Source organism: Chiloscyllium punctatum, chromosome 48 (assembly GCF_047496795.1).
Source record: "Chiloscyllium punctatum isolate Juve2018m chromosome 48, sChiPun1.3, whole genome shotgun sequence".
NCBI lineage: Eukaryota > Metazoa > Chordata > Chondrichthyes > Orectolobiformes > Hemiscylliidae > Chiloscyllium > Chiloscyllium punctatum.
In genome coordinates this window covers 33,174,713-33,190,490 of record NC_092786.1, presented here as the reverse complement: position 1 = coordinate 33,190,490, position 15,778 = coordinate 33,174,713, and the positions used below count along the sequence as shown (strand labels likewise).

The 15,778-nt window shown below is 39.1% G+C and overlaps 1 long non-coding RNA gene across 1 annotated transcript; it reads right to left on the bottom strand.

Moving 5' to 3' along the window:
- Positions 1-255: 255 nt before the first annotated feature.
- Positions 256-15,318, bottom strand: LOC140469162 (uncharacterized). The gene is made up of 3 exons (XR_011955993.1): positions 13,886-15,318; positions 12,341-12,426; positions 256-782 (listed from the first exon to the last, which is right to left on the bottom strand). It is a non-coding gene; the product is annotated as an uncharacterized lncRNA (long non-coding RNA).
- Between the last annotated feature and the right edge of the window lie 460 nt (positions 15,319-15,778).

The window sequence follows — 15,778 nt, the reverse complement described above, 5'->3', positions numbered from 1 at the left end:
ACTTTAAGGATTACATTTTAATGAAATGTTCCTATGCTGCTTCAGCTGAAAAAAATCATCATTTTTGAAATATTATTACCTACTTGGAGCATAACAAAGAATATAAATTCAAATTGTTATGACTTAACCATTGCATTGCATGTGCACTTAGCAAGTGCCATGTTTAATAACTAGCCATTGACCAATCAGATCCTAGTATTTCGTTTAATCCATATGATTATATTCAGTTAATGTATTCATATATTTCTGCTCAGTCTGGCTATTGTTTTAAATTCTATTTAAAGACGCTGGATGTATTGTAATAACTCACCTCAGTGGTACTAATCAGACCATTCTATCTTATGTTTTTTTTCTATGAGTGAAGCTTCAGAAAAAGTTATAAGTCACAATTTTAAAAGTAAAACCTCATGACTGGATTTATTAGGGACCAATTGCACCTGGTCAGTACAGTTTAAGTCTTAACAAGAAAGGATTTAATTTATTCTGTGAGCCAGTAAAAAAATATTGATTAAGCACATATTATTGAGAACTACATTTGAGAGTTTGTGGAAAAGTATTGAGACATTTGAACTTTCTAATAAAACCAGATTGACAACACGAAGCTTTCAATATTATAGGTGTCACCTGGAATGACAATGGATGTGGATAATAAGAAACCATATCCAAGGATGTCCATGGCTTAGAAAGCAGATCTTTCAGGCTCTGTACTTCATCTGGCACCAAGCAGGCTACACAAATCTCAGTTACGTTGGCGTCACCACAGATTAAGGTGTGAGGTATCTCTGTTTCAACAAAAATGAAGCCTTTGGTTGGTGTCAGTTTTTGGCAAGTTCACCTGCTTTGTATAAATGACATTCATAAGTGAAAATTACCACTGCATGGGGAGGCTGGGCTATTAATCCAGAAACTCAGCTAATATTCTGTGGAGCCGGGTTCAAATCCCACCATGACAGCTCCTCCAAGATTGATACTCAACTATCCTCTGAAATGACCTAGCAAGTCACTCAGTTCAAGAGCAGCGAGGGATGGGCAATACATGCTGGCCAGCCAGCCACGCCCATGTCCCATGAATGAACAAAAAAGATTAACCACCTTCCAAGCACCAGCTGGGGACATCAATGGAATTGCTCACCATGGCATTAAAGAGACAACAGGTCTCTTATAAGAAAAGGTAGCAGTACTCTTACTGATGATGAGAAGGCCAGTTTTAAATCCCTCAATCATTTTTTTTGCTTTCTGTGTTTATGTGTGCTGAAGTTCGCAATGATAACATCATAGAATATTCTATGCCAACTTCAGCATAAACACAGAAAGCAGAAGATAATGACTGAAGTTAGCAGTCTATCATCACATAGACAGTGAATGCATCTAAAATATAATTTCCAATTATAGTATGTATGTTGACAACCCAGAGCTAGCATGTGGCTTGCAACTGAGTCAGTTTTTACAAATGGAAGGAGAAGCTGAAAGGTTTATCTATGACATCTGTTAGACTATTGCTGGCTTACTTTCTGGAAAATTCACATTACACTGAGGCAGTTGAATCACAAGAAAATCTTGGGGTGTTTGGGGAAGTGTGGCTTTTCAGGAATTCACCACCTCTGTCCCTTCAACAAGAACATTGATGCAACACAGATTAGGGGTAAAGAGAGAGCAACAATGTATCATAATCACAATTTGCTCTCATTGTACATACACAATTTCAAAGAAATGAATACTATGAAGGTTACGAACATTGTGCTATGTACTTATGCTGATGAGCTGCACCTTATTATGTAATTAAACTCCAGTGCAGCCTATAAAATGGACGTTGGAAGTATTAATAACAAAATGATTTATTTACTTCAGTTTGCAGACAGTAATAGGTGTCAATGCAATTGCCATCAGAGATATTTGAAGCAAGTCTGGACTCAGGATGAAGATCATCCTAACACTTCCTTCCACTTCACCTTTTCTTATGTCCTGACTGGCTCTGGATCCTCTTTTCCAAATCTGTTGTTTTAATAATCTACGTATTGCATTACCTACACTATTAACCTGAATCAATTCAATGTATTAGGCACTCCTCCAACAGTCAACATTCTTTTAATAATCCAAAGCTCTACTCTATTTTATTTTTTTCTCCTTCAGTGGTATGATCAAAATCTCTCACAAGAGGGGTGGAATGCTGGTTTTGGCAGTCCATTGTGCAATCAGTCTTTATTCCAGAATAGTTATTAAATTCCTGACACCATACAAAATGAACATGTCAAAGCTATTGCCTGAAAGCACACATTCATATGTTTCTACCCAATGTACGTTAAGCAAGCATCAGTTTTTTTCTATTCACCAAATACGTGGAATTGATGTTTTGCTCACAGAGACCTACAAGAGTATCGTTGTCACACTTGAATAAAATGTATCTGCTTCTGCAACTCTTGTTGCATGACATTTCTGAACTGCCACCATATGAAATGTCATTACCCCTAATCTGTGTTGCATCAATGTTCTTGTTGAAGGGACAGAGGTGGTGAATTCCTGAAAAGCCACACTTCCCCATCCACCCCAAGACTTCCTTGTGATTCAACTGCCTCAGTGTAATGTGGATTTTCCAGAAAGTAAGCCAGCAATAGTCTAACAGATGTCATAGATAAACCTTTCAGCTTCTCCTTCCATTTATAGAAACTGACTGAATTGTAAGCCACATGCTAACTCTGGGTTGTCAACATACATAGTATAACTGGAAATTATATTTTAGATGTATTCACTGCCTAAGTGTTGATAGACTGCTAACTTCAGTCATTACTTTCTGCTTTCTGTGTTGATGTGTTGGCATAGAATATTCTATGATGTTATCATTGCGAACTTCAGCACACATACACACAGAAAGCAAAAAATAATGATTGAGGGATTTAAAACTGGCCTTCTCAACATCAGTAAGAGTACAGCTACCTTTTCAGTCACAATGCCAGAATCCATTGACCATATCAATTGTTCAGTGGTAATCTGCGCAGTAAACAACACCAAAATGACAAACTGTGTTGCGGAATCTGATGTGGTAGCCATCCTGGCTTACTTTGAGGTGAGAGACTGGTTCATGTACATGAAGATCAGTAGGTTTTATGATGGCTCTGCACATTTAGACTTATAAAGCAAAGCAGGAAGGTGCTAAATATCCTGAAAGGCAAGGCTGAGCTGCTGTGAACATCAACATAGGCACAAACTGTGTAGGCAGTAAGAAAGCAAGTGAAGAGACATTGAGATGCAGCTTGTCCAATGCTTGAGATGGGGATGTGCAAAGCAGTCCAGCAGCAGCATTGCAATGAAAGGTCTTGGTGCACTCCAAAGTACATTATTAAAGTAGTGAACTGTTTTCTAAGTTAGTTAGGGATTTGCCATGGTGAGGTGGTGAGGCTGGCATTTGTCAGATGCCAACCTCTGTGGACAGGGGTTGCCCATGAGCATGCCTGGAAATGTCAAAGACTGCTGGTCCAGATGGATTAGTGGGCTGCAACAACTAGGTATCTACTCTGACTTTCATGTTGGCAATTATCTCTTTCTAGCTTCTCTCCACCACAGGGAATAATAGCAAATTGTATATAAATAAAGCTCAAACAGACAGTAATGAGAACTTATTGCCACCAAATAGACCTCTTCCCACTCACTTCTTACCTCGTTGTTAAAACCTTAGGTGAAAAATCAGACTTTTGTTTCTTATCCTTGGAAATCTCATTTGTCCAATCCCACCACATTTTTCCAGTTAACTCACCATTGCCACATTGAGAAAGTTCAGCCTACTGTCATTTCCCTTCTTTCTTTACTCTATGGTTGAGACAGGGTAGAATGTATAACAAGTGGACCATGCAATGCCACCCAAGATGAAGTCTTAACTCATTATTTTCAACTGGCTGGTTGTTTCTTTTTTCCTTGCAACAAGGCAAGAAGATTGTCAAGGGTATCTGCATTCCTCAGAATTACAACATGGATCATAATAAACTCCTTCACCCACTTTACCAGAAATTATAATGGCCCTGCAATAAGCATTGCAGAAGATAAAGTAAGCTTAATAAGGGTAAGTAATTGATCATGAGGAAAGAGAAAAAAAAATGGGAAAAAGGGCAAAATTTTACAATCAAAAGGTCAAAATGTCCCTAATTATTACAGGCTGAGGAGTGGGCTGCAGTTAGGCCTGCAGGGACTCGGGAGTTGTGGTAAGTCAGTCATGGAACTGCATAAAGATCAGTCAGGAGTCTGGGCACTCTCTAGTCAGAGCTGTCCTTCCAAATTAGTGAGGGGGTGGGTGCCCTGAAAGTCAACATGAGTTAGTAGGGATCACTACTATGCTTGACAGTTTAGGAAATAAATTGGAGGCAGTATATTGGGACATAGAGGGGATAATAATTGTGATGGAAAGACAAGCCAACTCATAAGAATGATCATGCTTTGGAGGGAATGAGAGACTGTGGAGTGAAGGCGGATCATCAATGGTTGCTACCACCCTGATTTTGATGGGAGAACAGTGCAACATTAGGGTCAGCGTGACTAAACTGTAGGCTCAGGGCTCAAGGCTAATGTTCAGAGATAAAGAATTGAAAAAAATATATTTGGGTGGGAATATGTGGAAGCTCATAACTTTTTATGTTAAGGACAAAAGGAAGGTGAAGATTTGAGCAGTCACCTTCTTTAGTAGACTGGGCCTGCTGCTCAATCCACAATGTATGATCAGTATTACCTTCTATTTTTATCCAAATCACAAATGCACAATGTAAATGAGAAATGGGTGCTACCACACCTGGCACGGACAGAATAAGTAAGTTCATTTCTGCATGATTAGATTACTTACAGTGTGGAAACAGGCCCTTCGGCCCAACAAGTCCACACCGACCCGCCGAAGCGCAACCCACCCATACCCCTACATTTACCCCTTACCTAACACTATGGGCAATTTAGCATGGCCAATTCACCTGACCTGCACATCTTTGGACTGTGGGAGGAAACCGGAGCACCCGGAGGAAACCCACGCAGACACAGGGAGAACGTGCAAACTCCACACAGTCAGTCGCCTGAGGCAGGAATTGAACCTGGGTCTCTGGCGCTGTGAGGCAGCAGTGCTAACCACTGTGCCACCGTGCTGCCCACCGTTTTGTGACAGTGTCTTGGATCATCCTCAGTCTGCAGTGTCAATGCTCCTTGCTCGCCTGGAAAGCATGGCATGAAAGACAACCGACTCTGGGCCTTCTATACCAGCTCCATTTCCTGACAGCATCTTCATTTGCGGTTTCTAAATGTGGAGGCTGCTTGGCAGCTTGTAGGGGTTGCTGCTGGTCCAGGGCTTGCTGGCACATTTGTCCTTTTTTCATTTCTTTGCACCTTCATTGCACCACAGCCACAGTGATAATGACTGGATCCAGTGGCTGGATCCACTGGTCAGAGTTCCAATGAACCTCTCTGACAAAAATCAGGAACAGAACAGATCGCTAATAATATGAGCAATCAGCATTGATATCAACTGCAAATGACAGATTTGCAGAGTCTTTGATGAAGTGGACATGGAGCACTCTTACAAGGAGACATGTGGAATGCCTGTACATGGACCTTTGATATAGTGGACTTTATTCTGATGTATGTAGCTCAAGCCATGCTCCACAATAGAATAGGAGATTGTAAGTGTGGCAGGATTACTGAAACCTTTCCTACATTCACCTGCACCACCCCACATCCCCAAATAAAGGCAGAAACGCATAAATTGTCCGTAGTGTTAGGTAAGGGGTAGATGTAGGGGTATGGGTGGGTTGCGCTTCGGCGGGGCGGTGTGGACTTGTTGGGCCGAAGGGCCTGTTTCCACACTGAAAGTAATCTAATCTAAAAAAAAAACGGTGTCATTTACTGGAGCAGAGCTGCAGTACTGGGAATGGCAGGACATAACAGTTTAGATTTGATTCATTAATTGTGTGAATGTTTGGCTTTTTTGCTGCATGCTGATTCCACTGTTTGGCATTGATGTGGCCCTGTGTTGCTGTTTCACCAGGTTGACATCTCATTTATAGCCAGGTCTGCACCCTTCATTAAACCAGATTGGACTTTCCAGTAATGGCAGATATGAGGTTTTGAAGTTCATTATTGTGCTTGCATATTGTTCTGATGCTGCTGATGGCCCACACCACCTCACGAAGGTTCAGGTTTGAGTGGTGAGATTTGTTTGTTCAAACAATAGACTACACAACACAATAGATGGTAACCTCAATGTAGAAGCATCCTTGTTTCCTCTGTGACTGTGCAGTGACCACTCTCAACAGTACTGTTATGGGTGGATGCATCTGAGACAGGGAGATTGGTGAGGATGAGACCATTTAGATTTTTCCTTATGGGTGGACATTGTGTGTGCATGTGAAACTTTGTTGCTCTACATTACTAACGATGATTGTTATTATTTGTTGCTTGCCTTCTTCTCTGTGTTGATTTGTCAATTGCACTCTTTGGAGTGCTTATATGTTATATAGTGTCTAGGGTTGTGTTGCTTTCCTGAGGGAAAGATGTTCTTCTCCTCTCAATATCTATTTGTGAGTTTTTCTAGTTTCTGATTCTTCACAATTTGTATAGATTTCTCCAAAGTTAAGTTGCTCTTGAACTATAAGATTCATCAATAATTGTAACAACAATTCTGTCTTTTATGAAATTTGCTTTCATTTTCAAAGCATCACAACCACAGCTTTCCACAAATCTTTTAAGGTCATTCCTCTGGTAGCTGAACTCTCCTGTTAAATATTGCCCACTCAAGAATTTTTATTTGTTCTCACATTTAAATAATTATTAAAGGACTTAAAACCTCAAAAATGTATTTTCCCCCTCCTTTGATATTGCTACAGTTTATAATGTCATTAAAAGGAACCATTGAATACAATAGTTATTTAACATTTTCAGTTTCAGATTTAGTGTTTATCTTACGAATTGTCTTCTTCAAGATGTCAAATCTTGTGCTCTCTTTGGCCAAACACTAACATTAAATTGCTTTGTGAATACTTATTCACTTGACATTTTTTCTTTAATGCTGTTTTAAATATGTAGCATTGATATTCTACTCTTTCTTTATGTTTGTACTCATTAAATCGATGCTGTTTCAACGCTTCTTCAAAGTTTTGAACTTTGATTAGATTACTTACAGTGTGGAAACAGACCCATCCCCTTACATGTATCCCTTCACCTAACACTACAGGCAATTTAGCACAGCCAATTCACCTAACCTGCACATCTTTGTACTGTGGGAGGAAACTCACACAGACATAGGGAGAATGTGCAAACTCCACACAGACAGTCGCCTAAGGTGGGATTTGAACCTGGATCTCTGGCACTGTGAGGCATCAGTACTAACCACTGTGCCACTCCTTTTTTAATGCACTTAACACTGTGGGCAATTTAGCCTGGCCAATTCACCTGCCTTGCACACCTTTGGATTGTGGGAGGAAACCCACTCAGACACATGTGCAAGCTCCACACAGACAGGCAGGAATCGAACCCAGGACCTTGGTGCTATGAGGCAACAGTGCTAACCTCTGAGCCACTGTGCTGCCCATGCAGTCAGACTTTTCAACTCCATGATAGCAATGTCTTCCTTTTCTACAAATTTTCAAATTTCCTACTATGACAATAGTCTATTAACTTTCCAATGTGGTGTTAAATTTTGCTAGTGAGCAAACTGCCTTCCATTTCTTCCTTAAGCTTCCAGCTGCATTAAATATCAGTTCTCTACCTTTGCGCTGATAATTAAATTTTTTTCTTCCAGTTTTAACAATTAAAATGGTGGCTTCCCATGTTATGGAGTGTTTTCCTGCCTTCTGCAGCCAAGATGGAGATTTCCCATTTCTTCACCAGCAAACTGAATGGTTTCCACGTTTTCACAGCTCCAAACAGAACACATCCCCTTGCAAAGTTCTTTAAATAAACTTCTGTGACTGCATCCTTAATAAGTTTTTCAGCCAACATTTCAGTTTAAATTATGAGTGTTCCAGTCTTCAAAAAGTCTTAAAATTCTTCCATTTTTTCCATTTCTGTTAAATTTAGTCTTTCACATTTGCATCTCCTTAAATTTATTCAATGAATTTTCAAATATTGTAGCCACAGTTTAATTTTTGGACCCTTATTCTATCTGCTGTAGCATTGCCTCATGGACCCTACTTGAAATGGTAGGAATGCTGGTTTTGAAGGTGACAACTCTGATTAATTTATTTTGTCCTAGTCTGGTCTTTTGTGCTTTAGTTAAAAAAAAAGCTTGTCACTTTGCACTGTGAGATCTCTCAATTGACTCCCAGTTCTTCCCAAAGAGCCTTCTTCTCTAAGACCTCTAAGTGTGGCTAGCATTTACTCTCTTTCCAACCTTCTCTATTTCTCCTGCACTTCTTGCCAGCTCTCAGGTGAAAATTTTCTTTTGGAATGTTGTTTTCATATTGTTGCTGTTCCCAGGAATTCTGAATTTGGTTTATGCATTTCAGCTTCTAACTGACAATGTTGTTTTAAAATTGCAATGTTCTTAAAGTAGTAAACGCACTTTTGTAAATTTTCTTTCCCCTGGGCCGAATGGATTCTCTCCACTATTGTTACCTTAACAGCAATGGTGTCCACTGCTGATCAGCATGTCCTTTTGAACTCTTGCACTAACCATTAGTGACTTCTGGCTAGAGTAGAGTAGTACTACTAGTTTCCTTCCTATGCTAAGTGTAGAGGACTGTCTAATTATCAGTGGTAGAGGATAAATTACTTAGAGGATTTTAGCAAGGAAAGTCTTTGTTTTGCATGATAGCAATGTGTACAAATAACACTAATGAGTTAGGTTTAATGACAACTATTAGGAGACAGAGATGGCCTGTCAGTCTGCACTGGGAAATTATGCTAGACTGCCTGATTCTCCACCCAAAGACTATTTTTTTTTAATGAATTAGATTCCCTGCAGTGTAGAAACAGACTCTTCAGCCCAACAAATCCACACTGACCCTCTGAAGGGTAACCCACCCAGACCCATTTCCCTTTGACTAATGCCCCTAACATTATGGGCAATTTAGCATGGTCAATTTGCCTGACCTGCATAATATTTTGGACTGTAGAAGGAAACTAGAGCACCCAAAGGAAACCCACACAGACATGGGGAGAATATGCAAACTCCGCACAGACAGTCATCCGGGGCTAGAATTGAACCTGGGTCCCTGGCGGTGTCAGGTAGTAGTGCTAACCACTGAGCCACCCTAATCATCTTTTGTAGACTTTGTGGAGTAAATGCAACTTCAACATGAATTTTTGCAGAGCCATTATCCTATGCAACAATGAACTTCCCACCTCATTCCTATGCCATCTTTAAGATTACTTATTTCTAACTCCATAATGTCACTTCACTTCGCCCCGTCTTAATTTATCTGCTGCTGAAACTTTCATCTAAGCCTTCTTTACTTCTTAGATTCAATGATGGCAATGCGGTCTTGGCCAATCTCCCACATGCTCCCCTGTGTAAACCTGAGGTTATTCATAACTCTGCTGCCTGTGTCTGAACTTGCATTGAATCCCGTTCCTCTGTCACAGCTGTGCTTGTTGACCTACATTGGTTTGCAGCCAAACTACATTGTGATCTTAAAATTCTCATCATCATTTTCAAATCCTCCTGTGGCTTTACTCCTCTCTATCTTTGCAATATTTTCCAACCCAAAACCTTTCTGAGATATATTTTATCTTCTAACTCTGCTGTCAGTGCACTCCCAATGAGAACTGCTCTAAAACTGGTTTGACACAATTCTAATTTCCAGCATTTTCTTGCTACACCACTGCACTCTCCACTTCACCTTCCTCATTTAAGATATATCTTATCTCCTCCCCGAGAATGCACATTCTCCCCGTGTCTGCGTGGGTTTCCTCCGGGTGCTCCGGTTTCCTCCCACAGTCCAAAAATGTGCAGGTTAGGTGAATTGGCTATGCTAAATTGCCCGTAGTGTTAGGTGCATTAGTCAGAGGGAAATGGGTCTGGGTGGGTTGCTCTTTGGAGGGTTGGTGTGGACTTGTTGGGCTGAAGGGCCTGTTTCCACACTGTAAGTAATCTAATCTAATCTTACAATGAAGCTCCTTGACTAAGCTTTCAACCATCTACCTAACATCTCCTTCCATGACTCAGTGTCACACTTTGGTATACAATGCTCCTGTGAAGTGCCTTGACAGATATTATAATGTTAAAGGTGCTATATAAATACAAATATGCTGTTCTAATTGTGACTTCAGATTCTTATAGGCCAAATGGTGTAGCTACTGAAGGATGAAGCATTTTTGAATCTAAGGTGATTACAATGCATGCTAAGTTCCAGGGTCATGCTGGACAAAGGAACCTTGAATGAGGCCAAGTAGTAAAGTTCCTCTGATCCTTGAGTTTACCAAGAAACAGCTATGTAGATCTCCTGCTTAATATCCTCTTGATTATCAAAATTACTCTTTAAAGGATGTAAATGTCTGATATATTCCTACGAAATTTATTTATATGATACTTTAGCAGAGTTGTTAACAGGTTTATTTCACATCTCCCTAGGATAAGGGTAAGATAGATCTCAGTCCCTCCTGAGAAACTTTAATGTGCTATAGGATATCTTTCATAAATGTGCTTTTAACTGCAGAACCTGGCTTCTGTTGGCTAATGTATGGGGGACTGGCCAGCTTATGAAATGAGTTTTAAGAAACATTGAAATCACATCAACAAAATAGTCTAGGTGCTCACCGGCTGTCAAGAGGAACAAGTGAGTAAACAAAGTCTCCATTACAGCTGATTGCAGGGTCAAAGGTGAAACTTGCCCTTATTGAAATACAATGGCAGCGTTAACCTACTGTCCCTATTTTGTTTGCCTGTTGACTTTGCTTTCTCCTTTAGACATGCGAAGGAGATACAGAGACAGTTTTATGCTGCATTGACTTTTAACACTGCATCTGAAGTTGAAACCCTGACCCAAATTCTATGTATACAAAGGGCTCTATGTGTTGGTATTAGGACAGGTTTTGAGAATCCTAACCAGTATTTGTATTATTTGTGGGATTTTAAATTCACAATGACATCAAAGAGCAATGATTTATGAAAGATTAAAAATTATTGAACTGAGAATCTGATGAGGGCAAAATAGAAGTTTTGATTATATCTGTCTCAGCTGTTAAAAAAAGCGTGTAAGGTCTTAAGATGAATGGTTACTTGAGAAACCAAAACAGAATGTGAGCAAGCTTTTTGTTATCTAACCCTTTGTGTTGCTGACAGACCAAGTGAATTCTGATTTTCAAGCAGTTCTGAGCATAATGAGCTTCTGATATAAACCTTAATACTAATGTTTTACCTATTCATAGCATGACATTAATGTTCTTCAAATAGTAATGACATATTCAAAGTTGAGGTCAAACAAAACAACTGCAGCTAAAATAAGTGTTCCTTCATTGAAATTGAGCCTGTATTCTTTCAAGTTTTGAAGAATGAGGGGTGATCTCATTAAATCTACAAAATACTTCAGGGGATAGACAGGGCAGATGTAGGTAAAGTGTTTCTCCTGGTTGACGAGACAAGAACCCAGTGACACAATTTCAAAATAAGGTGCAAGTTGAGGAGAGTTTATTTTCACTCAGAGCTGTGAAGCATGGATGTTTTCTAAAGGGCTGTGGAAGCTCAGTTATTCTAAATATCAATGATGTATATCATTAAGGGGATAACCTGGAGAAAGTAGTATTGAAGTGGGTGCTCAGATATGATTGTGTTGAATGATGCAACGGGTTTGATGGGCTGAATGGCTTTCTCCAGCTCCTAGCTTACTAATTGTTCATTGAAAAAAAATAAAGTTAGGCTTTTAAAATGTATTACAGCATATTCTACCAATCTGTTTTGTTTTGTCACTTTTTCTTCTACAGCTTCCTGAAAATTTTAACTTTAATTTTACTGAATTTTACCTTTTTTTGTTCTTTTAGTTTAAACTTAATGCACTTGTTTATTTTTCTGTGTCTCTATTGGTGGTAGAGCCCGGATTCACTTTTGAGTTTCAAAATTAGTGGTTTGCTCATGGGTTGCAATCAGAACTGCCCACCCACTGAAATCACATTCCATGAGAAAATAACTGAAGTCAAGTATTATTCATTCAGCTATTTGTGATCAACAAACCTATAAGATTTACCTAGTTACCACTAGACTGACTCAGGTCCCTAAAAGACCAGCCATTGGTTGGCTGGTAGATTTCCTACTTCTGAATCAGAAGATGGGAATTCAGAAATGAACACATAACATAGGCTGATGCCTACATGCAATGCTGAGAGAGGGCTGTACTGATAGAGGTACCAATTTTTGGATAAGACATTAAACTGAGGGCCCACCTACCTCACATCCTCATATGAACGAATCCATCACGCTATTTGAAGAATCTCAAAGGATGTCTCCCAATCTTTAACCCTTAGCAAATATCACTGAAAATAGACAAAAAAAATCACTATTTCATTGCTGTGTTCAGATTAGCTGTCACATTTACAAAAGTGAACTATACAGTCTGGTCGGATATAGCATGATAGCTCTGTGCCTGTGTGATCCCACATTATAAGGAAATTGCATAAGACCAATAGGACATGAATCGCATTGTATTCAATACAGGTAAGCAAAGTTCGTGTTCTACAAATACTGTCTAAATTCTTCAATAGTGTTATAGCGTGTTATAGTAGAACTGACTGTACTTCAAAGAATTTCATTCGTGGTAATTCCTTTGATATGCCATGAAAGGCATTTTATAAATTAAAATGTTCTCTATTTCTTTATAACCAAGAGGCAAATGGCAGACAAGTTGGGGATGATTTAAAACATCCACCCAGAGCAGGAGGGAATTGGGTGGAGCTGAATCACTTTTGGGAGAGGCCTGTGCCATTCTTTTGATTCATGTCACTGGTGAGAGGCTTGTGCACTTGGAGGTTTTGAGCATTCAATGTTTGGATCTCGCCCACGAAAGATTAAGTGAGCAAACTGTGAAGAGACAGGGGCCACCAGGAATTGGGTGTTGCCAAGGTCAATTTTTGACAGATTCCTCCCGATCTTTCAACGAGCACTGCTACCCTAAAACCTATCCATTTATGTGTGACATAGTATGTTTCTTTTAAGGCAGAAAGGCCCCTGTATGCTCTTTAGACCAAATAACAAACAGGTGCCAGATATAGCTCAGGAGCAAATGGATTTCATTGTGCATGAATCTAGTCTGCAGTCTGTGAGAAAAGGAAAAAAAATGCAAAATCTTCTCTCACACTTCTGAAATTACTTTGAACTTTCAGCTTCTCTTTGAATGATTTTATGACAATCAATCTGCCAGTTTAATAGCTAATGGATATCTTACATCCACGAACATTACGAGCATTAACCACAAGTGACATTGATGTGGCTGAGCATTTCAGGCTCGTTTTAAATCAGTCAGAAGTGCAAGTACTGGAATGGCAGTGGAACAGAAATGGGAATTGAATCCCAGTACAGCAGAACTACAGTTAAGAACCAGAGCCAGAATCTGAGCATGTGTCCAGCATGGATTATTGAATGCTTTCTCAAGACCTAGAGGTTAAAAAGGATCATGCAGCTTTCTGGATAAGAAAGCTTGAGTCAATGACAGTGATCTTTCTTTCACCATGGTTTATGTACAACAAACATGGTGCTTTCAAAAACCCATTGCTCCAAATTATAGCATGCAATGCCCACACTGGACTTTTGAAAATTCCATCCATTTGTATGAAATTCTTCCATGGACTATAGAACTGACTCATTACTATGTTTTCATTAAATGAGTTAACAAATATGTTGAAATAGAACAGAGAGCAATTTCACACAGATAATGAAGCTTTTTTTCAAATATGTTTAAGTTTCTTTTTTATAATAAATAAAAGCTTCAGAACCTACTGTAAAATGAATCTTGTTAGGCATTGTGTCTTTTTGGATTATTTTCTTTGCCTGCACCTCCTCCCCAAGAAGTTCCAGGATGTAGAATTACAGAATCATTACCTGCAAAAGGAGGCCATTCAGCCAATCACATCTGCACATTAGGACAAAACTTATTTTGCTGCAAAATTAGAAAGCATCTTTCCAAACACTGTCCCTCTTTAAGATACATAAATACCAGTGGGCATCTGTGTGTTTGTAACTGCTCCCATTTTTCTGCTGAAACTTTAATGGAAAGCCTGCAAAATTTTTAACTGGGTATGCCTTTGGAGCTTCCATTGCACGTCCAATGAAGTCATGATGGAGGAGGGAGATCAACTCCAAGAAAATTCCAAACCCAATCTGACAGTTAAAAGTGGATGTCATTTTCTATTATGATCAACATTCATAGCAGCAGTTCTAATAGACAATAATGAATTAAGTAGTTGGTCAACAGATCACTAAAAATTATTGTAAGCTTAGAAGAAAATCTTGCAAGTAAGTAGTTTACCATCCAGGGTTAGTTATCCTATTCCCATAGTTGAGACAATATTTTCTCTTGGAGTTTTGTACAACTTTAAACATAATGATTAGGATATATTTGTGTTGCTCACAATCCGCAGAATGTAAAGTTTCTTGTAAAATGGTAAACCAAATAAACTATTATCCCTCAAAAGGATTGCGTTTTGCATCAATGTGTGATTCTGTCACAATAAATGAGGTTACATTCCATCTGATTGGGTGTGTCACTCTCATACTGGGTAGATTTACAATTGCATTATGTTGACAGGAAGTCACTTATGTATGAACCTCTTCTTCCAAAAACTTCTTCACTTTCCTTTTGTTCATCAAACCATTATATGCCTGCACAGTATTTTTGGCATTTTCTGATCTTGTTTCGGTTTCCCAGCCTCCGATATTTACTTTTCCATTTGCTTCATATGCCATTGTCCCATTTTGAATCACGTTTGATGCATAATTACCGTAGCACTGACATAAGGAAAATGTGTGAATATATTATGCACTGGTGCGTGTCGACTTCTCACATCTGCAGGTTGAAATCCACAATATGCTAGGTGTTCCAATGTGTCTGGACGTCTGATGATTCTCTTCAGCTCTTGGGTCAGTAGGTGGGGTGTTTGACATTGAGCAAATCCTTCATTCACTTCAGCAGGTTGGATGCAAGGAGTCAGACTCAGGAGCATTGAGATATTATTGTCTGCTCTAAACAGAAACAGTTTTTAGTAGGAATTTGTACGTAATCTGCAGAGACTTTGGTATTCATTTTGTACAGAGGGATGCTGCAAAAGAGACAGATGCGAAGACAAAATGAGAATGTTGCAAGAAATATTTTTTTATCTTGCTATATTCTATTTCTATACATTTGAAACCTGATAATTTCTATTGTGTGGCTGCCTGCTCTTTCTGGACTAGCTCACAACACCATCAATTTCATAAACAGGCAACTATGTCACTCAAAATGGCTCAGTCCTTATGATATTAAAAAAATAACATTACTCAAAGAATTACTCATCAGGCATCTTATCAAATGTCTTAGAAACTTGAATGAAATTGTATGTTGTCACATGTCCACAGCCCACAATGCTTTAAGCCTGCAGACAAAAGAGCTTGAAAATGAAAGGATTAGGGCCTCTTGTTAAAACAGCGGACAAAGGCATGTCAATCAAACTTGCTGAACATCTGACCACTAATATCGAAAAATAATTATCAGGCAGCAATAGAACATCCTAAAGATTGCAAAGGTATCATGCAGTTTTTGTTTTGTTTAGTATTTTTCTCATTTTCATAGAATCTTAAAATCATAGACTGAGTTCTGTAGAGAAAGAGGTAATTCAGCCTGTTGTGTTTTTGACA